The 24,251-nt window shown below is 44.0% G+C and overlaps 1 long non-coding RNA gene across 1 annotated transcript; it reads right to left on the reverse strand.

Annotated features, from left to right (window-relative positions):
* Positions 1-19,018: 19,018 nt before the first annotated feature.
* Positions 19,019-23,059, reverse strand: LOC125346478. The gene is made up of 3 exons (XR_007209938.1): positions 23,048-23,059; positions 21,180-21,182; positions 19,019-19,151 (listed from the first exon to the last, which is right to left on the reverse strand). It is a non-coding gene; the product is annotated as an uncharacterized LOC125346478 (long non-coding RNA).
* Between the last annotated feature and the right edge of the window lie 1,192 nt (positions 23,060-24,251).

Raw genomic sequence — 24,251 nt, forward strand, 5'->3', positions numbered from 1 at the left:
AACTTACCTTGTGCCTACAAGTTGCAGCCCTTGTTGGGATGCTTCTGAGAAGGGGGTCGTAATTAGGATTTGGCTTGAGTTAAGACAGCAGCATTCCCTGGGCAATCAGCCAGTACCTCCTCACTGCCTGGGCGTGGGGCCCGGGACATGCCAGGGCAATGCCAGAGAGCTGACTCAGGGGGGCGGCATGAGAGGAACAGAAAAACCCTTCTCACTCACTAGCCAAGAAAGGAGACAAAGCTGTTGAGAGGATATGCATTGCCAGATGACCAGCAGGCTCTGTATGGGGGTCCATTCTTCAGATATGGGCTTATGGGGGCCCTATATTTCCTGGGGTCATCAGTAGATAGTCCAAGTTCACCCTCACTCCCAACTTCCCTTCTTCCTGCAAAGACCTCTAGATGTATTCTAGATTCCTCAGTAATGGACTGATGCCCTGCCATTGCCTCTTTCTTAAGACTGACACTGGCAAGTCACTTACTTTGGTGAGACTTCAGTTCTTGATATTTTAGGTGGGTAAATAATACCTATTTGCCTCATGAGGGTGCAGCAAGGACCAAATGAGACCATATCTATGCCCTGTTTACTTACAAAGCACATTAATAATAAGGTATTAGGGCTGGGATTATGACCTAGTGGTAAAGTGCTTGCCTCCTATACATGAAGTCCTGGGTTCGATTCCTCAGCACCACATATATGGAAAAAGCTGGAAGTGGCGCTGTGTCTCAAGTGGTAGAGTGCTAGCCTTGAGCAGAAAGAAGCCAGGGACAGTGCTCAGGCCCTGAGTTCAAGCCCCAGGACTGGCAAAAAACAAAACAAAAAAATAATAAGGTATCATTCTTGTCATAATTATTCTAGAAACAGGAATGAGAGCCTCTGGACCCTGAACCTCCAAGTCCTCATCTTGGCCACTTTTCTTTGCCTGATAAAAATGTGCTGAAACTAAGGCTTGAAATCCTAACTTGTCTTGAGCCTAGAAGCACTGACCCAGGCTCTTCAGCTTTGATATTACTGTGTCAATGCAGGGAAGCAATCCTCACACTCTAGTTCTGTTAAACCGGTTCTTTTCCTTCTAATCAGACTCCTCTAGTCCAGTTTGCCTACAGTGATGACAAAGGAATCTAAACTAACACAGGCTTTGCAAACACCCGCTGGTGATTGGGCTTGGGCATACCATACTGCCTGTCACCAGTGGGCTTGTCTAGGCACCCCCAGCCAGGTACAGCCCTCCACCCCCAGGGCCTGTCTTTCTTTATGTACCCCAGGATGACAGGGCCTCCTGTCAGCACTTTGAGTGGCTGAATTAGATGACTACGTACAAAGCTGACCTGTCTAGGGGCGCCAGGGAAGGGGGCTTGCTGAGCAGTAGCAGTTGCAGCCCTGGAGAAGGTGGTGGACTGGGTACTTGAAAGTCTCAGGACTGTGCAACCAGCAGGCCCTGGCTTGTACTGCAGCTACAGAACCAGTTTGGCATGCAAGCTGCTGGGGTGTCATCCTGTGGGCCTCTGGGCCTGGCTTTGCTCTGAGACTTCCCCTGGGGACTTCATATGACTTACCCAGGTGGGAGCGGTGGTTGCTGAGACCAGATGAGCAGGGGTCACAGATGGGAACGGCTGTTCCAGCAAAAACATTCTTTGTTGCTGAGTCAGTCTCTAATTCCCTTTATTTTAAGCAGCTATTTTCAGGTGGCTCGAGTCTCCACCCTCAGGATATTCTCATCCAGCTCTTTCTTAAATACTTTGATTTTTTTTTTTTGGTAACATTTAAATTTTTTTTAATTTTTTTCTGGGTTTGAAAATTAAATACTTTTCGTAAGTACATATTTCTTTTCCACAGGAGATGTTAGGAGAAAGACAAAGTCATGGGCTGGGAATATGGCCTAGTGGCAAGAGTGCTTGCCTCATATACATGAAGCCCTGGGTTCGATTCCCCAGCACCACATATATAGAAAACGGCCAGAAGTGGCGCTGTGGCTCAAGTGGTAGAGTACTAGCCTTGAGCAAAAAGAAGCCAGGGACAGTGCTCAGGCCCTGAGTCCAAGGCCCAGGACTGGCAAAAAAAAAAAAAAAAGACAAAGTCATAGTTTGTCAGAATCTGAAATTGCTGTTCTGTTGGGAGAATGCAGCTTTTAGACTTGTGTCTACTGATGTGTCCAATTCCTTTTTTTTTTTTTTTTTTGACCTGGTACCAGGGCTTATACTCAGAGTCAGGGCAATGGCCCTGCATTTTTTGCTCAAGACTATCCCTCTACCACTACCACTTGAGCCACAACTCCACTTCTGGCTTTTTGGTGGTTAATTGGAGATAAGAGTCTCACAAAGTTTCCTGCTCCAGCTGGCTTTGAACTGTAATCCTCATATCTCAGCCTCTTGAGTAGCAAGGATTACATGTGTGAGCCACCAGCACCCAGCTCTCCTTTAGTTTTTTGTGCAAGGCTAATGCCACAGCTCTACTTTCAACCTTTTTGCTGGTTAACTGGAGATGTGAATCTCATGAAATTTCCTGCCCAGACTGGCTTTGTACTTCTCTCCTCAGATCTCAGTCTCCAGAGTAGCTAGAATTACAAGGCATGAGTAACCAGCACTCAGCTTTGATGGGTACAATCCTAATTAGGAAGTTTTAACATTTAAACATACAGATTTCAATTTTTTAAAAAATGCTGGAGATTAAATCCTAAACTTTCCTTATGCCTGACAGGCAAGTTACCCTACTATTAAGGTACATATCCAGCCCCCAAATATTTGTTAACATTTGGTGTCTTTAACTTGGTTTCTCTCAGGAGCAGCACCTACGACAAGGCTTCAGTGGCCAGAACGTTTGAAAGTAGGACCTAGGAAATTGCAGTAAGGGAGTGAGAAGTGAGGCAGAGAGAGGAAAAGAGGCAATGAGTAAAGGTGAGTTATCAAGGAAGTTGCCATATGGTAACTTAATTCCCTTATGATTCTCTGCAAAATAAACAGAACATTTATATCAGTGTAATCTCATCTAAGAAACAAAGATATTTGAGTATTTTATCCACCAAGCCCATCAGTTAAGGGCTTCAGTGTAGGGAGGAGAATCAATGATGTTTCTAATACCCTGGACAACTCTTAGCCTGCTGTGCAGTAGGAAAGGGAGGCTTCCAGAGGCCAGAGAAAGCTAGCACTGACAGAATACAAAAGATCTAATGCCAAAAGCAATCATGCATTCCTGCAATCCCAGCTGCTTGCTAGGCTGAGGCAGGGGAATCCAAGGCCTACCTAGGCAACTTGGAGAACCTTATGTTAATGTTTAAAAGACCTGAGGGTGTTAGCCCAGTGTCAGAGGGTTACCTAGCATGTTTAAGATCCTGGGTTCAATTCTCAAAACGAAATTCTTAGTTTTGGCTGGGAATATGGCCTAGTGGCGAGAGTACTTGCCTTGTATACATGAAGCCCTGGGTTCAATTCCCCAGCACCACATATACAGAAAAAGCCAGAAGTGGCACTGTGGCTCAAGTGGCAGAGTGCTACCCTTGAGCAAAGAGAAGCCAGGGACAGTGCTCAGGCCCTGAGTTCAAGCCCCAGGACTGGCAAAAAAAAAAAAAAGAAAGAAAGAAAAAAAGAAAGAAACAAAATTCTTAGTTTTTTATTTGGTAATAATGGGTGGTAACTGAATAGCATTTGCCCCTTTAGACAAAGCAAGAGCTCTTCAATTTGTTACAATCTCTACCTTTCCCTATTGTCTCACATTCAACCTACTTTTCTCTTTGTGTTACCTGCTTAGCCTTTTAGATGCTTGTTTTAGTGATTTATGGCTCACATTTATACATAGGCTACTCAATGACAGCCACAAGTCTCATTGGTTCTGTTTCCAATATTTTTTTCCCTGTTCTTTTTTGCTTCCCACAGGATAGCTAGCCCTGTAATTAAAAAAAAAAAAATTCCTTCTGTAGCCCTGTAATCTGAATTCGATAATTCCTTTAGTCTAGATCCCCTTCCCTCCATTTTGTTAAATCTACACATGCCACCATGAAAGCCGGATCTTGATGTCTACTGCTCCAGAGTCACATGCAAAGTGCAAAGAAAAGATAGGTGTTATTCCTTGTTTTCATGCTTCTAAATTCCTATCTCTTGGTATCTGAGAGGATTCTGTTTTTGGTCAGTCATAGGGCTTGAACTCAGGGTCTGGGTACTTACCCTGAGTTCTTTTGCTCAAGGCTAGCACCCTACCATCTTGAGCCACAGCACTACTTCTGGTTTTTTGGCGGTTAATTGAAGATAAGTGTTTCATGGACTTCCTTGTTTGGACTGGCTTTGAACCATGATCCTTAGACCTCAGCCTCCTGAGTTAGCTAGGATTAAGCCACTGGTGCCAAGTTTCTTAGGGGGATTTTTTTTTTTTTTTTTTTTTTTTTTTTTTTTTTTTTTGGCCTGTCCTGGGCCTTGGACTCAGGGCCTGAGCACTGTCCCTGGCTTTTTCCCGCTCAAGGCTAGCACTCTGCCACCTGAGCCACAGCGCCACTTCTGGCCATTTTCTGTATATGTGGTGCTGGGGAATCGAACCTAGGGCCTCGTGTATCCGAGGCAGGCACTCTTGCCACTAGGCCATATCCCCAGCCCTCTTAGGGGGATTTTTAAGAATAATTTTTCCATCTTTGCCTCATAAACTAGCATTCGAATTTATCATAGTCCCACAAATACACAGAAATGCAGAACATGGAAATCAAGTCCTAGTGAAGTACTCCATCTAGAAAAGTACATAAAAAGTACTTAATGGATTTCTGTTGGATGGCTAAATGGATGAATAATGATGGATGGATGATAGATGATAGATGGAAGGGAAATGATCAAAGCTGCAAGGACCAGAGCTGTACAGGATGTCCCTAGAGACAGGCTGATAGTCAATCTGACTTAACTGCCTCCTAGCATAAGGCAAGAAGGATAAAGGGCATGAGGTAGTTCAACTACTCCAGTTGAACTCTTCTTCAAGAGGCCTGTATTTCCTCACGACTTAGAATTTGTTGAATCTCCTGTCCTATTTTTCCTCAAACCAAGATCACTGGGTTAGAGTCTTAGCTGAGACAATGCAGCTGCCTCTGAGTCACTACATAGAATTGCTATATTGCCTTAGGGTCCAGACAGAGCACCTCAGCTTCAATTTCTACCCCAAACCAAAACCCCACCTACCCCCCTGCCATGAGCTTGCTCCCTATCCCACCCAAAGCTTCAGTTCCAGTGCCAACCCTGATCTTGACCACAATTGCTTTTACAGACCTTATGCTAAATCCAACTCTGGGTTCCATTTGACTTTGCCTTGGTCCAACTACATCCATGTTGAAGGTATTATATTAATCTGTACTTTTTCTTGGTGGGGGGGATAGTTGTAAAGGCTTTGCACATACTGTTTCATTTGACATCTGCAACTCTAATATATCTCTATTTTACAAACAAGAAAACTGAAATTGTGTGAAAAGGTTTGTCACATAGTAAATGGGGGAACCCAGGTCAGATTCAGATCTTTTGGCTATAAATCCAGTGCTAGGTTACTGAGTCTCTCTGTCTCTATGGTCCTGAGGTATAATGATTTCAGAGTACTAATTAATAATGGTGATATAGGTTGAGTATTCCAAAGTTAAAAGTTCAAAGTCCCCCAGAAACCCAAAACTTTTTATTTTTATTTATTTATTTATTTATTAAATTTAAATTTAATTAATTAATTTTTTTTTGCCAGTCTTGGGCCTTGGACTCAGGGCCTGAGCACTGTCCCTGGCTTCTCTCTGCTCAAGGCTAGCACTCTGCCACTTGAGCCACAGTGCCACTTCTGGCTGTTTTCTATATATGTGGTGCTGAGGAATCAAACCCAGGGCTTCATGTATATGAGTCAAGCACTCTTGCCACTAGGCCATATTCCCTGCCCAAATCCAAAACTTTTAAAGGGCCAACATGAGATCAGAAGTTAAAAATTCCACATCTCACTTCACATAATGGGTTACACTTAAAATGCAGGCACACTAAAAATATTGTCTATAATTTTCCCCAAGTTATGTATATAAATACATATGAAACATAAATATTGTATTTCGATGTGGGGTCCATTCTCAAGATCTCAGTGTGTGTGTGTGTGTGTGTGTGTGTGTGTGTGTGTGTGTGTGTGTGCAAACATTACAAAATTGGAAGGGAAAAAAACCCCAAAGTTCATACACTTTTTATCCTGAGTATTTTGGATAAAGGGTACTCAGTATGTAATAATGCTAATTTTAATAAGGATAATGATAAATAGTTCGATAATAGAGTGCTTACCTAAGCATGCTGGAGTTTATCCTTAACACCGTAAAGTGGAATAGCTTCAGTTTACTGGATAATATCTTTGTGCAAGTAGAATGCTAAGAAGTTCTTCATATACTATTCATCTAACTCCCTACAATACTATGGAGTTCTATAGCCCCACTTCACAGATGAGGAAACCAAGGTTTGTATATCGGTTATACACTAACAAGAGGTGACTCAAAGTTTGAATTTAAGTCTTTCTCATTTTAAATGTAATTCAGCCCTTTACATAGAAATGAGATGGAGATCCAGAAACATCTCAAGGTCTGAGTCTTCCAATCATGTTCCTACCACATCTTTTGGTCCATTATGTCAAGTTCCAGGGTATGGTGCTTGATCATAAAATCTGGGTCAAAAATGAGTCAGATGTTGGTAGTACTGACTCACTGTGATGTCGGTCAGCTCTGAAATTAGACAGGAAGCCTCAGAGGGCAATTGCAGTCTGATCACCGTGGAATGGTTGAAGATCATAGAAGCATCTCAATCACATATCCTTTGGGGATTAAATACTCACGCGTCTGCTGAAGAAAAGACCCAGCCTTAAGATTTATTTTTAAAAATCTGACCTGCCAATCCTTTATTCTTCTTTTTCCATATTCAGCCTTATCGCCTCGCAAGGTTAGGTTTGGTTTAACGTCCCTGTTATCTCTAACCTTTTACACATTTTCCTTTTCCCTTGTAGATAAGATTTCTCTGTCTTCGTCCCAGGCTTCATTCCTGAGTTCACATCTCTGAAAGTCTTTGCTTTTCTGTCTCATGGCCTATGTCACTAGTTCCAGGTCTCAGATCCTTGTACATAGCTATGTCATAGGTTAGTGATTTTTTTTAGGTAATAAATACACACAATGTAAATAGTGTTAACTTGCTTATTTTATTGTGATAAAATATAAATAATGTAAAGTTTATCTTTTGTAGGGTGTGGTGACACATATCTTTAATCTCAGATTTCAGGAGGCTGAGGTAGGAGGATGTTGAGTCAGAAAGCCTGGGCTTCATAATGAGGCCAGCAACGTGCTGTACAGTGAGACCTCTAAAACAATTACCTTTAGGGCTGGGAATGTGGCTTAGTGTTAGAGTGCTTGCCTAGCATGCCTGAAGCCCTGGATTCGATTCCTCAGTACCACATACATAGAAAAAGCCAGAAGAGGTGCTCTGGCTCAAGGGGTAAAGTGCTAGCCTTGAGCAAAAGATGCTTAGAGACAATGCCCAGGCCCTGAGTTCAAGCTCTAGGACTTTAAAAAAATTACCTTTAAACCATTTTAAATGTACAGTTCAGTGGCATTAGGTACATTCACATTGTTGTGCAACCATTGCCACTAAACATTTCTAGAACTTTTCAATCATCAAATAGAAATTCTGTACCCATACACAATAATACCCCTCCTACTCCTATCCACACCCCCATGGCTACCATTCTATTTTTTGACTATACATTTGTCTATACAAGGTATATGATCTAAATGGAATAATGTAATACATAGATTTTTGATGTGGGTTTAGTTTATTTCACTTGGCACAATATTTTAGAAAGTCATACACACTGTAAAATGCATCACAATTTCCCTACTTTGTAAGACCAAATACTATGCCACATTTTGTTTATACATTCATCTGTCAATGGACACTGATGTTGCCTCTGCCTTTAGTGGAGATAATGAATACAGGTACCCAAACGTCTAATTGAGTTCCTACTTTCAGATCTTTTGGGGATATACCTAGGGAAGGAACTGTTTTACCATATGCTGATTCTAGGTTTTCCTTTCTTTTCTTCCTTTTTTGTTGGGGGGGGGGGCAGTCATGGGCTCGAACTCAGGGCTTGGGTATTATCCCTGAATTTTTTCATTCAAGGCTTTCGCTCTACCACTTTGAGCCACAGCACCACTTCTGGTTTTCTGGTGGTTAATTGGAGATAAGATTCTCACAGACTTTCCTGCCAGGGCTGGCTTCAAACCAAGATCCTCAGATCTCAGCCTCCTGAGTAGCTAGGATTATAGGCATGAGCTACTGATGCCTGCTAAAGGTTTAGCTTTTTGAACATCCACTAAATTGCTTTCCACTATGGTCGCACCATTTGACATTCCTACCAGCAATACACACAGGTTCTACTTTCTCCACATTCGTATCAACACTTATTTTTATTATTATTTTTAGGTAATAATTCTTCTAATGGGTGGGAGTTAGTGTATGGTTTTCCTGTTAGGAAGCCCAACAGACTCTCAGTTCTGAGAACTGACATTTTGCTGTGGCAGTGAAACCATCACATCACATGAGCAGGAAACATACTTTTGCCCTTCATCCTTTGGTCTGTCTGGCCTCTGAAGAATTAACCATCTCTCTGCCCTTTGCTTACATAGAGTTAGACTAAGAAATAACACAGACTCTGGGAAGAATACAAAGTCAATTTCTTTAGGACCACAATCTTCTGAGCTCCTTTTTCCATGTAGTTTTCCAGACTGAGGAAACTGTTGACTCCATGGGGACTAACTCTGCCTCTGACCTGCCGCTGACCTCACAACTCAAATGGCATCTAGAGCCTTGGGCAAAATTGTTTCTTGGTCCCATCAGAACCCAGGGGAGTATCTTACAGTCCTCTGCCATAACCTCTAAGGTATTTGGATCAAGCCTCCCTCTAGTCCTTTCCTTTTCCAAGGTTCATAGTTGGTGGCTTAGGTCTTCAAGACAGACGTTGGGTGTGGTGATTCACCTCCTGCATGATCGTTGTGACTCTTCAAGAGGAACTCGGAGACCTGGAATTTTGGTCAAAATTCCCCAATCCTATTTCCAGAACACTGTCTCTGGAGCAACATTTGTTTATATTGTTTAATACTTACATCCTCTATGTGGCCTCTGATGTCAAGGGTTCATCAAACCTGTGTCCCATGTGTACATCGAACCTAGACCCCCTATTCTGTGAATGTCCTGGGCTTTGCTTCAGCACAGGTTTTGTCCCTTTGATTAAAGGTGCCTGATGTAACTCAGTGGTAAAGCACTTGCCTATCATTGCTTGGGTTCCATCCATTGTTTGGGTCCAACCAACCAACCAACCTGATGTGAATTTCTCTGTCATTCAACTATTTCTGTCTTCTGAAAAAGCAGGTAGAAAAAACTGCTTCTCTGCATTGCACAAAAAGGAAAAAAGAGATCTATGGAGGAAATGACTCAGCTAGATTCACAGATGGAACCAGTGACCAAGTTGCAAGTGGGGTTCCGTTCTATGAGCCCAGAACCACAGTCTTAACCAAGGCAGCTCCTCTCTTCAGCTGTGGATTGGACAGGTGACCCTGGTATTAGACAGTGAGGCTCTCTGCCTCTAGTTTTTCCCACTCCAATCCATGAGATTTCTTTTGTTCTTGTTTTTGGTGCTGATCCTAGGGCTTGAACTAGGGGCCTGGGTACCAAGGCTACAGCTCTACCAAATTGAGCCACAACTCCACAACTTCACAACTGACCTTCTGGTAGTTCCCTGGGGATGAGCTCCTCGCAAACCTTCTTGCCTGAACTGGTTATATGAACTATGCACAAGCCTCTGATCACAGTCTCCTGGGTAGCTAGGATTACAGGTGTGAGCCACGGAGGCCCAGCTTTTTTTTTTTTTTTTTTTGGTACTGGGGTTTGAACTCAGGACCTGGGCACTGTTCCTAAGTTACTTTTTTTTCAAGGCTAGCACTAGCCAGGTCCCAGTGGCTTATCTACTCAGGAGGCTGAGATCTGAGGATTGTGGTTCAAAGCTAGCCAGAGGAGGAAAGTCTGTAAGCTTATTATCTACAATTAATCACCAGAAAACTGGAAGTGGTGCTGTGGTTCAGTGTGGTAGAGCACTCTCCTTGAGCTGAAGAGTTCAGGGGCAGTGCCCAGGCCCAGAGCTCAAGCCCTACAGATTAAAAAAAATTTTTTTTTCATAGTTTTAGTGGAGATAAGAATCTCACAAACTGCCCCAGCTGGCTTTGAACTGTGATCCTCATATCTCAGTTTCCTGAGTAGCTAGGATCATAGATGTGAGCCACCAGCACAGAGCTTAGTTTTTAAGATTTTATTTTATTTTATTTTTGTCAGGGTGGGACTTGAGTTCAAGGGCCTGGGTGCTGTCCCTGAGCTTTTTTGCTCAAGGTTAGCATTCTATCACTTTGAGCCACAGCTCCACTTCCAGTTTCTGGTGGTTAACTGGAGATGAGAGTCTCATGGACTTTCCTTCCCAGGCTGGCTTTGAACCACAATCCTTAGATCTCAGCTTCCTGAGTAGCTAGAATTATAGGTGTGAGCCACCAGCTCCCAGCTTGTTTTTAATATGTTTTTGTTTGCACTTATTAGTTGTACAACGGAGGGATTTCATTGTGACATTTCTGTTGGGGAGAGTAGAGCTGACTCCATCTTGATTAGGGAAACATGGTTGCAGTTGTTAAAGTGAGGTTAAATATTAGGTCAACCTGACTGCAAAATTCTGCTTCTGTAAATGGCTTGCTTAACTTGTTTGTTGTTTGCTCTACCCCCTGCATCAACCCCCTACATTTGTGCTACGCCTTTACCTTTATAAACACCAGGTAGAGGACTATGAGAGGTCGCAGTTTCAGCTCTCAGGTCTGTGCTGAGTCCCTGGCCAGTCAGTTCGCTTTTTGTTTCCCCAATAAATCCATCTTTTTGCTTGAGACTGTTTCTGCACGGTGGACTCTTGGAGGGATGTGGACTGTCCTCCCTCGAACCCGGTAACATTTCTGGTGCATTGGCCAGGAAAAGTCCTTAACCACCTTCCTTTTTTGGGGGAAGACTCCTGGGTGAAGAAAAGAAACCTTTGGAGGTGTCTGAGCTTGGTCGACCAATCTGTTTCTGTTTCTGTATCTGTATCAGAAAAGTGCACTGTCTGTGGGCCTGAGACAGAGAGAAGCTGGATGCAGTGGATCTCTCTAAGGCCAGGGTGGTCAAGGTGAAGTGCTAGACTTTGAAGTCAGGCCCCACTTTACCACGCGAACCCCACTTTACCACGTGAACCTGAGATAAGCAGGCCCTGTGAGCAGAACCAGGGCAAGCTTATTAGGGCCCAGCCGGTCAAGAACTCTAACCGCCTGGGAATGCTTAACTCTACTGCCCCTAGAATGCCTCAAGCCCTATCAGATTTGTACCTGTGTCCTAATCTTGCTTGCTTGAACACCTGGATGCTGTAACTTTGTTTTTGCCTTTATAAGCCCTGTGTAATCGCAGCTCGGGGCTCCCTCCTAACCTCTGCTGTGTCGGTGGGTAGGACGAGGCCCGAGTTGCAGCTTGCTTGAATAAAGCCTTGCCTTGCTTTTGCATTTCGGAACGTCTGAGTCGCGGTGGCCTTCTTGGTGGTTGTTTCACGACTTGGCATAACAAAGGGACGCCTTGACCCCCTTCTGAAGGTCCTCATAGGGAAGGATGTGTATGAATTTTGTCAAAAGAATAGGAATTTTGATCTTGTTCCTTGTTCTGTGTATGGTAGTGTCTATCTGTGTCCCTGCTTCTGATTTTGCTTGCTATTGCTGTGATTGGATTTATTTTACAAGAAAATATGGGACAAGCGGCATCCACTGAGGAATTTCCCCTAGACCTGGTCTTGAAGCATTTTAAAGATTTTGAAAAAAGAGCTAAGTCATCTGGTGATTGTGCCTTCCCAGGAAAATTGACTTTCTGCTGACTTGCATGGCCCACTCTCAACACTGGGTGGCCCTTGGAAGGCACCTTTGACTTCTCAATTATTTACAACTCCCAGGCAGTTAGTTTCAGTGACCGAGGACATCTGGACTGGTTCCCTACATTGTAGCCTGGCGCTATCTAATGGAGGAACCTCCAGAATGGCTGGAACCCTTTTTGCCTCCCGAAAATACTTCAACCACAGTTTTGGTCTTGAAATCACGCCACCTCTTCCTAAACAGCCAAAGGCCATTCTGCCTCCCCTGCTGGAGGAGGAAGAGGATACCCTTCTACCACCCTACTTAATCCCTTCACGTATTCAGCCTCCAGTACCTATTGACCTTCCCCTCTCTTCCCCCCCCCCCCCCCACCGAGAGTCAGGTCAAGACCCCTTGAGCCCATCTCATACTGGCTCTGGCACTTCATATGGGGAGGCTGGTGGAGGGGACAAGAGAGAGATTTGCCCCTCGGCCCACCCAAAGTAAGGATCCCCCTGATCACCCTGCAATACTCCCACTTCGACAGATGGGACCCCCTGAAGTGGGGCAGCTTTGCCCCTATGAGATTCATGTCCCCTTCTCTTCTAGTGAGCTATTCAATTGGAAACAACAGAATCCTCCCTTCTCAGAGAAACCTCAGGCACTAACCTCTTTGTTAGAAACTTTTTCTGACTCATCAACCCACCTGGGCCCATATCCAGCAACTCATAGACATTCTCTTCACCACTGAAGAGAAAGGCTCGATTCTTCAGGAAGCCAAGAAGCTGGTCTCGGGACATGATGGCAGACCATCAGAAGACCCCCTTGAGATAGAGGAAGCCCCTCCCTCATGGAATCCAGACTGGGACCCAAATTCGCTAGCAGGTAGGGAGCAGCTAAAGGTTTATCACCAGATTCTTCTGCGGGGGTCTCTGGGCCACTGGAAAGCACCCAATTTGTCTAAGGTAGAGGAAGTTAAACAGGCAATGGATGAGTCACCAGCAGCCTTTTTAGACAAGCTTCTTGATGCTTACCATACTTATACTCCTATAGATTCAGAGGCTGAGAAAAATAGAAAAGCAATTAATGTAGCATTTGTGGGACAGGCAGCTCTAGATATTAGAAAGGAGATTCAGAAAATTAAAGGGTTTGACTGAAAGAATTTGTCGGAGTTAGTGGAGATCACATCCCGAGTTTTTGACAACAGGGATTCTACAGAAGAGAAAGATGTTAGGGGATTGGCTAAGCATTTTGTTCTCTCTCAAGAAGGACAGAGAAGGAAGGGGGGAGGGCATTGAGAGGCATTTCTGTAAGGGGAGGCCAGAGAAGGAAAGAGGAGGTAGCAGAAAAGGAATGTGGAAGTTAGAGAAGGATCAGTGTGCCTATTGTAAGGAGAGAGGGCATTGGAAAGAAAAATGCCCAAAGAAAAGGGAAGCCAAATTACTGGCCTTGGATGATTGATGGGGTCAGGGCTCTCCACTCCCAGAGCCCAGGATAACTAAAAGTGGGGGGAAAACTAGTCAAATTCTTAGTGTACACCGGGGCACAAATGTCAGTCTTAAAGCAGGCCTTACGGCCGATGGCCAAGGAAAAAGTGGAAAGTATAAGGGACCATAGGATCTAAAACTTATCAATGGACTACAAATTGGACAGTGGACTTGGGCAGAGGAACTGTGACCCATTCCTTTTTAGTAATGCCCGAGTGTCCATACCCCCTGTTGGGGAGAGACTTATTACACAAATTGGGATTACAAATCAAGTTTGAGGCGGCACAGATTAAAGTTGACTTGAGTCTCCCACAGGAGGACAGGATCCTAAAGCTATCACTGCCAATAAATAGCCCAGTAATATGGTCTGCACCAGACCAATGAAAACAGTCGCCCTCTCAAACTCCTCCAGGAGCTCCAGGAGAGATTTCCCCAAGTGTGGGCAGAAACTAACCGCACCCCACCCCCCCAGGCCTACCTGTCTACCAGAGTCCAGTGCTGGTCCTGCTGAGAGCTTCTGCTGAACCTGTGAGAGTGAGACAGTACCCTATGGCCTTGGAAGCAAGAGAGGGGATCAGGGTCCATATCAACCTGCTCTGACAAGTGGGAATACTGGTCCTGTGCCACCTTGGAATACACCACTTTTTCCTCTAAAGAAGATAGAAACAGGTGACCATAGGCTGGTGCAAGACTTAAGAAAAGTAAGTAAGAGGTTTGAAGACATTCACCCAACTGTACTTAACCCATATACTCTGCTCAGCATGCTTGACCCCAAGAAACAGGTTTATACAGTCCTAGACCTGAAAGACACCTTCTTCAGCATCCCACTGGTGAAGGCCAGTCAGCCCATCTTTGCCTTGGAGTGGGCAGATCCGGAGGATGGATAGCAAGGACAACTGACCTGGACTCGGCTGCCTCAAGGGCTCAAAAACTCCCCACCCAACATTGACAAGGCACTGCACACTGACCTCCATGAGTACCAGCTCTCGTTCCCCAAGGTTTCCTTGTTACAATATGTGGATGATTTGTTGATAGCTGCAGAAACAGAGGAGACCTGCTTGCAGGTGACTGAAGGACTCCTCAAAGTGCTTCAGGAACTTGGCTAGTGGGTCTTGGTGAAGGCCCAGCTGTGCACCAAGAGAGCCACATATCTTGGGTACGACCTCGAAGAGGGACTCCCGACCTTGTTGAGCTCCAGGAAACAAGCAATCATGCAAATCCCCACTCCCAAGACTAAGAGGCAAGTAAGGGAATTTTTGGGAACTATGGGTATTGTAGACTCTGGATTTTTGGGTTTGCTGAAGTAGCACGGCCCTTATATGAGATTACCAAAGGGCCAGGAGAAAATATTAATGGACTGAAGAAGAGGAATGGGACCCTTAAAAAGCAGCTAGTCTCAGCCCCAGCCCTGGCCATTCCTGATAGCTACAAGCTTGTTCATGGACAAAAAGGCTGAGGTAGGAAAAGGCATACTAACTCAGAAGCTAGGACCCTGGTATTGGCCAGTGGCCTACTTATCTAAGAAATTATCTAAGCAGGGTGGCCTGCTTGCCTCAGTAATTGCAGCAACAGCTCAGCTAGTCAAAGACTCTAACAAGCTAACATTCAGGCAGGACCTAGTGGTAACTTACCCCCCATGTGGTTGAGAACTTGTTGTGAAGCCCCCCAGACTGGTGGATGTCCAACGCCAGGCTAACACAGTACCAGGCTCTGTTGCTCAACCAGCCTAAAGTGACTTTCCAAGCTTCCACAACCCTCAATCCTGCCACCCTGCTACCTGATACTGATCAGACAGTGATGCATGACTGTGTTGAGGTTGTGACTCATGTCCATAGCATTAGACCAGACCTCACGGACATCCCACTATCTGATGCGGAAAAGACTATGTTCACCGATGGAAGCAGGTATATGATGGATGGAGTGAGGTTAGTGGGAGCAGCGGTTGTGGAAGGGGACCAAGTCATTTGGGCCCAGCTATTACCAGTAAGCACCTCAGCACAAAAAGCTGAGCTCATTGCCCTAACCCAAGCTTTGATGCTGGGAAAGGATAAGGTCAGCATCTATATGGACAGCAGGTATGCATTCACCACCATACATGTACGTGGGACCATTTACAAGGAACGTGGGCTGCTGACAGCAGAAGGAAAAACCATCAGAAACAAAGAACAGATATTAGGCTTACTTCAGGCCATATGGCTGCTAAAGGCAGTTGCTATAATGCACTGCCCAGGACATCAGAAGGGGAACTCAGAGGAAGCAAAAGGGAACTAGAGAGCTGACGAGGCCACATGGGAAGTGGCCGTAAGAGATAGGGGCCCAATGGCATTGGTCCTCCTCCCAATGCCAGCTCTCCCAGAGGAGCCCCAGTATTTTCCCAAAGAGCAAAAGGCTCTCCAGTCTCTTCACGATGTAAGTAAAAAGAGAAGCTGAAAACAGACTCACAACGGGAGAATTATTCTTCCCCAAGCATTAGGACAGACTTTTATTAAGCAAATACACCAGGGAACTCATCTACGAAAGAGCAAGTTAGCAGAATTGATCTTCTGGAACTACTATATATCTGAAATGGACAAAATATTAGAAGATATTACCAGCCGGTGTGTGCCATACCAGAGGACTAATGCAGCTGGTGGAATAGCTGTCAAGGGAAAGGTCAACAGTGCCAGGAGCCTACTGGGAGGTAGATTTTACTGAGGTAAAAACAGGATATAAATACCTGCTAGTTTTTGTAGACACTTTTTCAGGGTGGCCAGAAGCTTTCCCAACCAAGTGGGAAACAGCACAGACAGTAGCAAAGAAGCTGCTAGAGGAGATACTTCCCAGGTTTGGACTCCTGGTGGCCATAGGCCCAGATAATTGCCCCTCTTTCATCTCTCAGGTAACCCAACTATTAGGTAAGTCATTGGGGACTAATTGGAAATTACATTGTGCCTATCACCCCCAAAGTTCAGTTCAGGTAGATAGGATGAATATGACTCTAAAAGAGACCTTAACCAATTAACCCTTGAGACTGGCAAAAACTGGATGGCCTGCCAGGCTTTGCTCTAACCCCCCCATCCACGTGTGTGTGGGGGTCCTGGGCTTGTCTGCCTCTTCTGTGTGGGATCCATTCTTGCTCTCTTACGTCCCCTGGCCAGGATTAATCGCGGGAGCGGGGTCCCAAGGTAGCCTCAGTTCGCGTGTGGTTGTGAGACCCCATGCCCGCCAGCCCAAGGAAAGACACGGGTGCATGGGAGTCCCGGAGAAAGCCTCTGGGGAATTCTGGTTTATTTAAATGAGGAGCCAACAGATATACCCCCAAAGCCGGGCACAGGAGAGGGGCCACTGGTTGGCCACAAGGGCTGTCCCTCAAGTGATGTCAGGGGACTTCCTCTATGGGCGGAGACCACAGCCCCCCAAGGATTGGGTTCTGGGGTCCCGGCCATCAGACATGTGCTCACCCCCAGGGGTGGGGGCTTCTCTTCCTGTCGAAGACAGAAGGAGAGGGGATGGGCTAAAGCCAGCTGTCCCTCTTAAAGGTACAGCTGTCCCCAACAATGGCCCACCTACCATTTGCTCTTCTGTGGGTACGCTGTACACCATACTTGAAGGGCATCACACCCTAGTGGGGAGTCCACATGGTGGGACAGACCATAGAGGGAGTCCATGCATAGTGGAAGAGAGTAAGCTGGCAGTTCATCAAGCTCTAAGGAGTGGGATGGGTGAGTATATGCCCATTCTGTAGGATAGGCCAATGGAGGCCTTTCTTCATACTGTCTCTTTTGTTTTCAGATGAACCCTGGAAACCTGATGGTAAAAATGAATTATTTGGTTGGTATTTCTAAAACTGCCCCTTAGGATGGATTAAAATTGGAAAAGTCTTAAGAAGAGGGTTAAAAAGGTTTAGCTGTATGATGTAACTTGATTTCTGTGCTATTTTGCAATTTGGATGTATTGAAAAAGTAAAGATGCTAAGTCTGGATTCTTGTGTTTGTAATTCTGGTGTTTGTAATTCTTGCATTAAGGAAAACCTCAACTGAGTTCAAATGTTCTAGGCAGTAATTCAGACCGAAGAAAAAAAATGGCTCTTTTAAAACAGGCAGCCAGGAGGCATTGGGAAGTACCTGGTGCTTCTAGGCTTCAGAGGTCTTCAAATGCAAGTGAAAGCCAAAGTGTAAGTGTTAAAGCAGAGGTTAGGAAAAGGCTTTAAAAATCAAGAATGGATTTTTGGGCACAAAATTTGGAAATAAAATGGTCCTAAATGTTTGTTTAAAATTGGATAAAGGAAAAATTATGGCTACCAAAATGATTCCAGTTTGCCTATATGTTTTTATAACAGTTTCCAGCAGGCCCACAGAGAAGGACAGATGATTCCTACAAGTTTGTCAGACATAACTTTGACCCTTAATAAGTTCCAGGTAGGAGCATGCTTAAAAACTACTTCTGTGTGGACCACCTTGTTGCTTTTAATTGGAGTAAAGTGGCCTTTTGTAAGACTCATTGATCTGAATGAAATCTGTGGTTCGAAGCCAGCCCAGGTGGAGAAAGGTGACTGAGAATCTTCATCTCTAATCGGCCAGCAGAGTTCTGGGAACAGAGTTGTGAGTTGTGTTGAGGCTCAAAGTGACAGAGTGCTAGTCTTGAGCTGGAGAGCTGAGGGATAGCACTCAGGCCCTGTATCCAAGCCCAGCAGCCAAAAAGATGGAAAAGTTACTCCTGGGACAAAAGTAATGGAGCATCCAGAGGTAGTAAGCCACTGCTTAGATGGCAGGGATGGTATCAGATCCCAGAGTCACTTGCGTTTGGCCCTTCAAAAATTAATCTGAGCTGGGAGGTCATAGGAGAATAGTTGGTAAGCATGCCCTTCTGATGCCCCTGTCTGTCTAATTGGGAAGGAGCTTGCCAGTTATCTGTGATAGTGGGTAGTAAAGCTAAGTTTGTCAAATAAGGATATAGTTTAAAATCCTACCCCCCTGCATCTGCTCAAAGCCATAACTGAGTGAATTCTGAGCTGTCGTATCTGCTCAGGAAAGGAAGTTGTGGACCTGAGATCGTGTCTTTATTGAGATCTTTCTAAGGCCTGCAAAGGTAATTTAAGCATTTTTAGGCCATCAGAGATCAGTTTCCCCAGCCAGTCAGGAAAATGCTTCTGCAAACCAGAGTGCTAAAAGACTACAATGTTGTAGCGCAAGAAGAGGTCTGTGCAGTTGTTAAAAGTAACCTGTTGTATGTAGTTTCCAGTCTGGAGTAAAGCTCCTGATGAACATCTGATATTGGCAACCCCTTGGCAAAGTAGGCTAAGTAAGGTTATAGGTTCCTGGCTAGGTAGTGTCCCTGAATCACCCTGAAGAAGTTACAGAAGATGGATGATCTTCGCCCATCAGCTCCCCTTTAAGATCAAGTCATTTTTGAGAAGATGAGGTAGGATAACTTAGAGGCATGGAAAACAGTGGTAACAAGTGTACAAGAGTGGAGACTGCATTTGTGACAGATTGTTCTTTAACCAGTCTATGCAGAAAGTTGCAGGCAATCAGCAGAAGGTGTGCCATTCTATTGGAGCCACTGGGAGCCAGTGCTGTCTGCTGCCGCCACATCCCCTGCTCATCCCATTTGTGTTGAGATCAAGAATGGCCTGAGAGACATCTGGAGGAAACGACATCTCACCCTGAGCACCTTTACCATGGTAAAAGCAGATGGGTCTCCATCACACACAGCTGATTCCTGCTGGAAAGCTGCTTTGGATCTGCTGAAACAAAGATTTTGGGGGGACATTCTTTCTGTGGTAACCTTCCTACTCCTCTGAGTTGATTAGAGTTGACTAGCTCTATTAAGAAATAATAAAAACAGGTTGGTATTGGCACCGGAACAGGCCTGAAGACCAATGGAACAGAATTGAAGACCCAGAAATGAACCCACAGAACTATGCCTACTTAATCTTTGATAAAGGGGCTAAAAACATAGGATGGAAGAAAGATAGCCTCTTTAACAAATGGTGCTAGCAAAACTGGTTCAACATATGCAACAAACTAAAACTAGATCCTTATATATCACCCTGCACCAAAATCAACTCCAAATGGATCAAAGACCTCGAAATTAAAACAGATACCCTGAAAACACTAAAAGAAGGAGTAGGAGAAACACTTGGGCTCCTTGGCACAGGATGGGACTTCCTTAACAAAGACCCAGAAATGCTACAAATCAAAGAAAGGATGGACAAATGGGACTGCATCAAACTGCAGAGCTTCTGCAGGGCAAAGGACATAGCTCACAAGATAAACAGAAAGTCCACAGATTGGGAAAAGATCTTTACCAGCCATACAACGGATAGAGGCCTCATATCTAAAATATACGCAGAACTAAAAAAATTACATTCCTACAAAACCGCAAAGAACCAATAGCCCCTTCAACAAGTGGGCTAAAGACTTAAAAAGAGACTTCTCTGATGAGGAAATGAGAATGGCCAAGAGACATATGAAAAAGTGCTCTATATCACTGGCCATAAAAGAAATGCAAATCAAAACAACATTGAGATTCCATCTCACCCCAGTAAGAATGTCCTTTATCAAGAAAACTAACAATAACAAATGCTGGAGGGGATGTGGCCAAAAGGGAACCCTACTTCATTGTTGGTGGGAATGTAAACTGGTTCAGCCACTCTGGAAAGCAGTATGGATATTCCTCAGAAGGCTAAACATAGAGCTCCCCTATGACCCAGCAGCCCCACTTTTGGGCATCTACCCAAAAGACCACAAACAAGAACACACTAAAGCCACCAGCACAACAATGTTCATTGCAGCACAATTTGTCATAGCTAAAATATGGAACCAACCCAGATGCCCCTCAGTAGATGAATGGATCAGGAAAATGTGGTACATATACACAATGGAATTTTATGCCTCTATCAGAAAGAATGACATTGCCCCATTCATAAGGAAATGGAAGGACTTGGAAAAAATACTAAGTGAAGTGAGCCAGACCCAAAGAAACATGGACTCTATGGTCTCCCTCATAGGGAATAATTAGCACAAGTTTAGGCTAGTCACAGCAGCGGATCACAAGAGCCCAATAGCTATACCCTTATGAACACATAAGATGATGCTAAGTGAAATGAACTCCATGTTATGGAAATGACTGTTATATCACTGTTGTAATTACTTTCAACATGCCATGTGAAACTGTAGCTTCTATTGTTGATGATCCTCTTGTATCCCCTTCCTGTGGTTGTACCTGTACTATCACTGTATCTTATCTGAGTACATTGGAAACCATGTACACTGGTATTAGAACTAGGAAAGTGAAAGAAAATACCAAAATCGAGAGACAGAGGATAAAAAGACAAACCACTACAAAAGCAATACTTGCAAAACTGTTTGGTGTAAACCAACTGAACAACTCATGGGGGGAGAGGGAAAGGGGGAGGGGGAGGGGGGATGAGGGAGGAGGTAACAAACAGTACAAGAAATGTATCCAATGCCTAAAGTATGAAACTGTAACCCCTCTGTACATCAGTTTGACAATAAAAATTTAAAAAAAAAGAAAATGGGATAAAGCACATGTGGCAGGCTAGAGAGTCACTTCCAGGTGATGCCTGGGGTGGGAGTGTACAGGTGTATTAGGGTGTGTCCACATGGATTAGGGTGTGACCTCAGAGAAGGGAGGGAGGTAACTGCCTCCAGGTGTGTCAGTTACCTAGGTAACTGGATGGAGATTTAAAAGGTGGGAGCACATGCATGGAGCCTTCCTGGGGGGGTGAACCTCACAGATATCACTGGCCAAAACCTTAGGCACTTAGAGGCACATGAAACTGGCTTTTAATGTTATTGTTAATTGGCCCATGTGTTAGTGCATTAATGTCATTTGTACAAAGAATTGGGACCATAAAACTGATGGTCCTACACACCCAGCACACACTTCAATGTTAAATGAGTCAAGGATTTGACTAGGCTGAAAGAAAAGAGGGGAAATGTTGGGAGGAGTAGAGCTGACTCCATCTTGAATAGGGAAACATGGTAGCAATTGTTAAAATGGAGTTAAATATTAGGTCAACCTGACTGCAAAATCTGCTTCTGTAAATGGCTTAACTTGTTTGTTGTTTGCCCTACCCCCTGCGTCAACCCCCCACATCTGTGATATGCTTTTACCTTTATAAATACCAGCTCGAGGACTGTTAGGGGTTGTAGTTTCAGCTCCCGAGTCTATGCTGCATCCCTGGCCGGTCAGTTCACTTTTTGCTTCCCCACTATATCCATCTTTTTGCTTGAGACTGTCTTTGAATGGTGGACTCTTGGAGGGACGTGGATTCTCCTCCCTCGAACTCCTGAACAATTTCCAGACAGCTACTTGACATGCCCAGATCAAATATGCCCAAGTCAAACTCATCTCCTCCTTCTCTTTCCCTTGCCTCCTCCTACTTCTTAAAACAATTTCAGGAGGTTTCATTATTCTGTTTTCATATATAATCCATTAGATTATTGTCCTTCAGATACATATTTCATAGTACAACACTTTAAAGGAAGTTTTAATGACTCGAGTGCAAAACACATGAGCTCTAAATTGACAAAGCAAGAGCTTCTAAAGATAAGAAGGATGGATTGGGGAATGTGGCTTAGTGGTTAGAGTGCTTGCCTGGCGTGCATGAAGCCCTGGGTTTGATTCCTCAGTACCACATAAACAGAAAAGGCTGGAAGTGGTGCTATGGCTCAAGTGGTAGAGCTCTAACCTTGGGCATAGAGAGGCTCAGAAACATAGCCTTGGACCTGAGTTCAAACCCTACGTCAGGTCAAAAAAAGAAAAAAGTTAAGAGGGATGGCAGTGAGTGCTCATCTCACTTTCCCCTGATGCCTTCTTGTTTGAATTCTCATTCCTACATTGCACCCACCCCTGTGATTTTATTCCCTATAACCCTCCTGTCCTCCAAATCTGACTATTGCTTCCTATGTATGAACTGAAACAGGTGGGAATTTTCAGTATTTTATTAGAACCTACAGTGCCTTCCTGAAGTGTACAGAATCAAGTACAGATTTCCACCTGGATTTTAAAACCTTTTATAATTGGACTTACAACACTTATTTGTACTTGGTTTTCATTGCTCCAGTATGAAAACCTTCAGATCGGACAGACTTCTTATTGCTTATGCATGCGGACACATGTGGGCACACACACACATACACACACCATTTTAAAATACACGAAGCGTATTCTCACAACATGTAAAATGTTTATGCCTCACTCTCCCTCCACCCCCACAACCAGGACTTTTCCTGGAACTACTTTTATTTCCTTCCCACGACTAATATCAACCTGACCTTTCTTTTAAGATTAATTAGGTACAGGGAGTCTCTAACTTCAGGGTAGTATAATTTCTCTTTTTTGTTGTTGTTGTTTTGTTTTGTTCATGAGACTTTTACTCTGGGCCTGGGCACTGTCTCTGAGCTCTTTTGTTCAAAGCTAGCACTCTACTACTTTGAACCACACTACTACTTCCGGTTTTCTGATGGTTAATTGGAAATAAGACTCTCATGGACTTTTCTGCCCTGGCTGGCTTTGAACCGTGGTCCTCAGATCTCAACCTTCTGAGTAGCTAGGATTATAGGTGTGAGCCACTGGTGCTTAGCTTCTCTAAGCTTTTACTGCATACATGTTCAGTGATCAGACTGTTGAAATGATTAAGAACTTAAAAAAATTGTGGTAAAAAATAGAGTTGGATATAGCAGTACATTCTTGTAATCTGAGTATTCCAGATGTGGATGGAGGAAAATCACAAGTTCAGGGCCAGTCTTGGGCTACAGGCCCAGTCTGGACTGTAGAATGAAAGTTTTTTTGTCTCAATACAAATAAGAAAATAAAAAATACACATAGTATAAAATTTACCACCTTAACTGTATGTTCATTTGTATATAAATAGAGGCATGTAGCTTAGCCTGGCTTCAGACTTATGATCCTCCTGCCTCAGCGTCCCAAGTTCTGGGATTACAAGTATGTGCCTCTGGGAAAAAAAAAAGCCTGTTTTTTGTCAAATTACTTTTAAATGCATAGTTTAGGAATGTTAAGTTTATTCACTTTGTTGTGCAATGGATGTTGTCCAAAACATTTTCATTTTGCAAAACTGAAGCTCTATTCCCATTACACAATAACTCCCAATTTTCCATTACCCCTAGCCTCTGGTAACCACCATTCTATTTTTGTTTTCCAAGAAGTTGACTTAGATTCCATGTGTAACTAGAATTTTACAGGATTTGTATTTTTGTGACTGGCTTATTTCACTTACCATAGTCTTTTCAAGGTTTATCTATGTTGCAGCATGTGACAGGATTTCTTCCTTTGGGGGGATAGAATAACTCGTCCATTTTATGTATAAACTACATCTTGTTTATCTGTTCATCTGTTAGTGGACATTCAAGTGGTTTCCACCTCCTGCGCACGTGTGTGTGTGTGTGTGTGTGTGTGTGTGTGTGTGTGTGCTGGTACTGGTGTTTGAATTCAGAGCCTGGATGCTATCCTTTATCTTTTTCTGCTCAAGGCTGGCCCTCAACCATTTGAGCCATAGCTCCACTTCCAGCTTTTTGGTGGTTAATTGGAGAGGAGTCTTACAAACTTTTCTACCCTATGTGGCTTTGAACCTTGGTCCTCAGACCTCAGCCTCCTGAGTAGCTAGGATTACAGACATGAGCCACAGGTGTCTTGTACATTTTGGGTAGAGCCACTTTAAACATGGGTATGCAAATATTACCTCAAGACTATTTTAATCTTTTTTTTTTTTTTGTAGCTATGCATCCAGAAGTAGGATTGCCGGATTATTTGGTAATTCCAATTGCTAAATGACAACTTAACTGTCATATAGTGTCTATACATTGAAGGGGGAAATGAAGAGTTAAAGT

The sequence above is a fragment of the Perognathus longimembris genome, chromosome 2 (genome assembly GCF_023159225.1).
Source record: "Perognathus longimembris pacificus isolate PPM17 chromosome 2, ASM2315922v1, whole genome shotgun sequence".
Classification (NCBI taxonomy): Eukaryota; Metazoa; Chordata; class Mammalia; order Rodentia; family Heteromyidae; genus Perognathus; species Perognathus longimembris.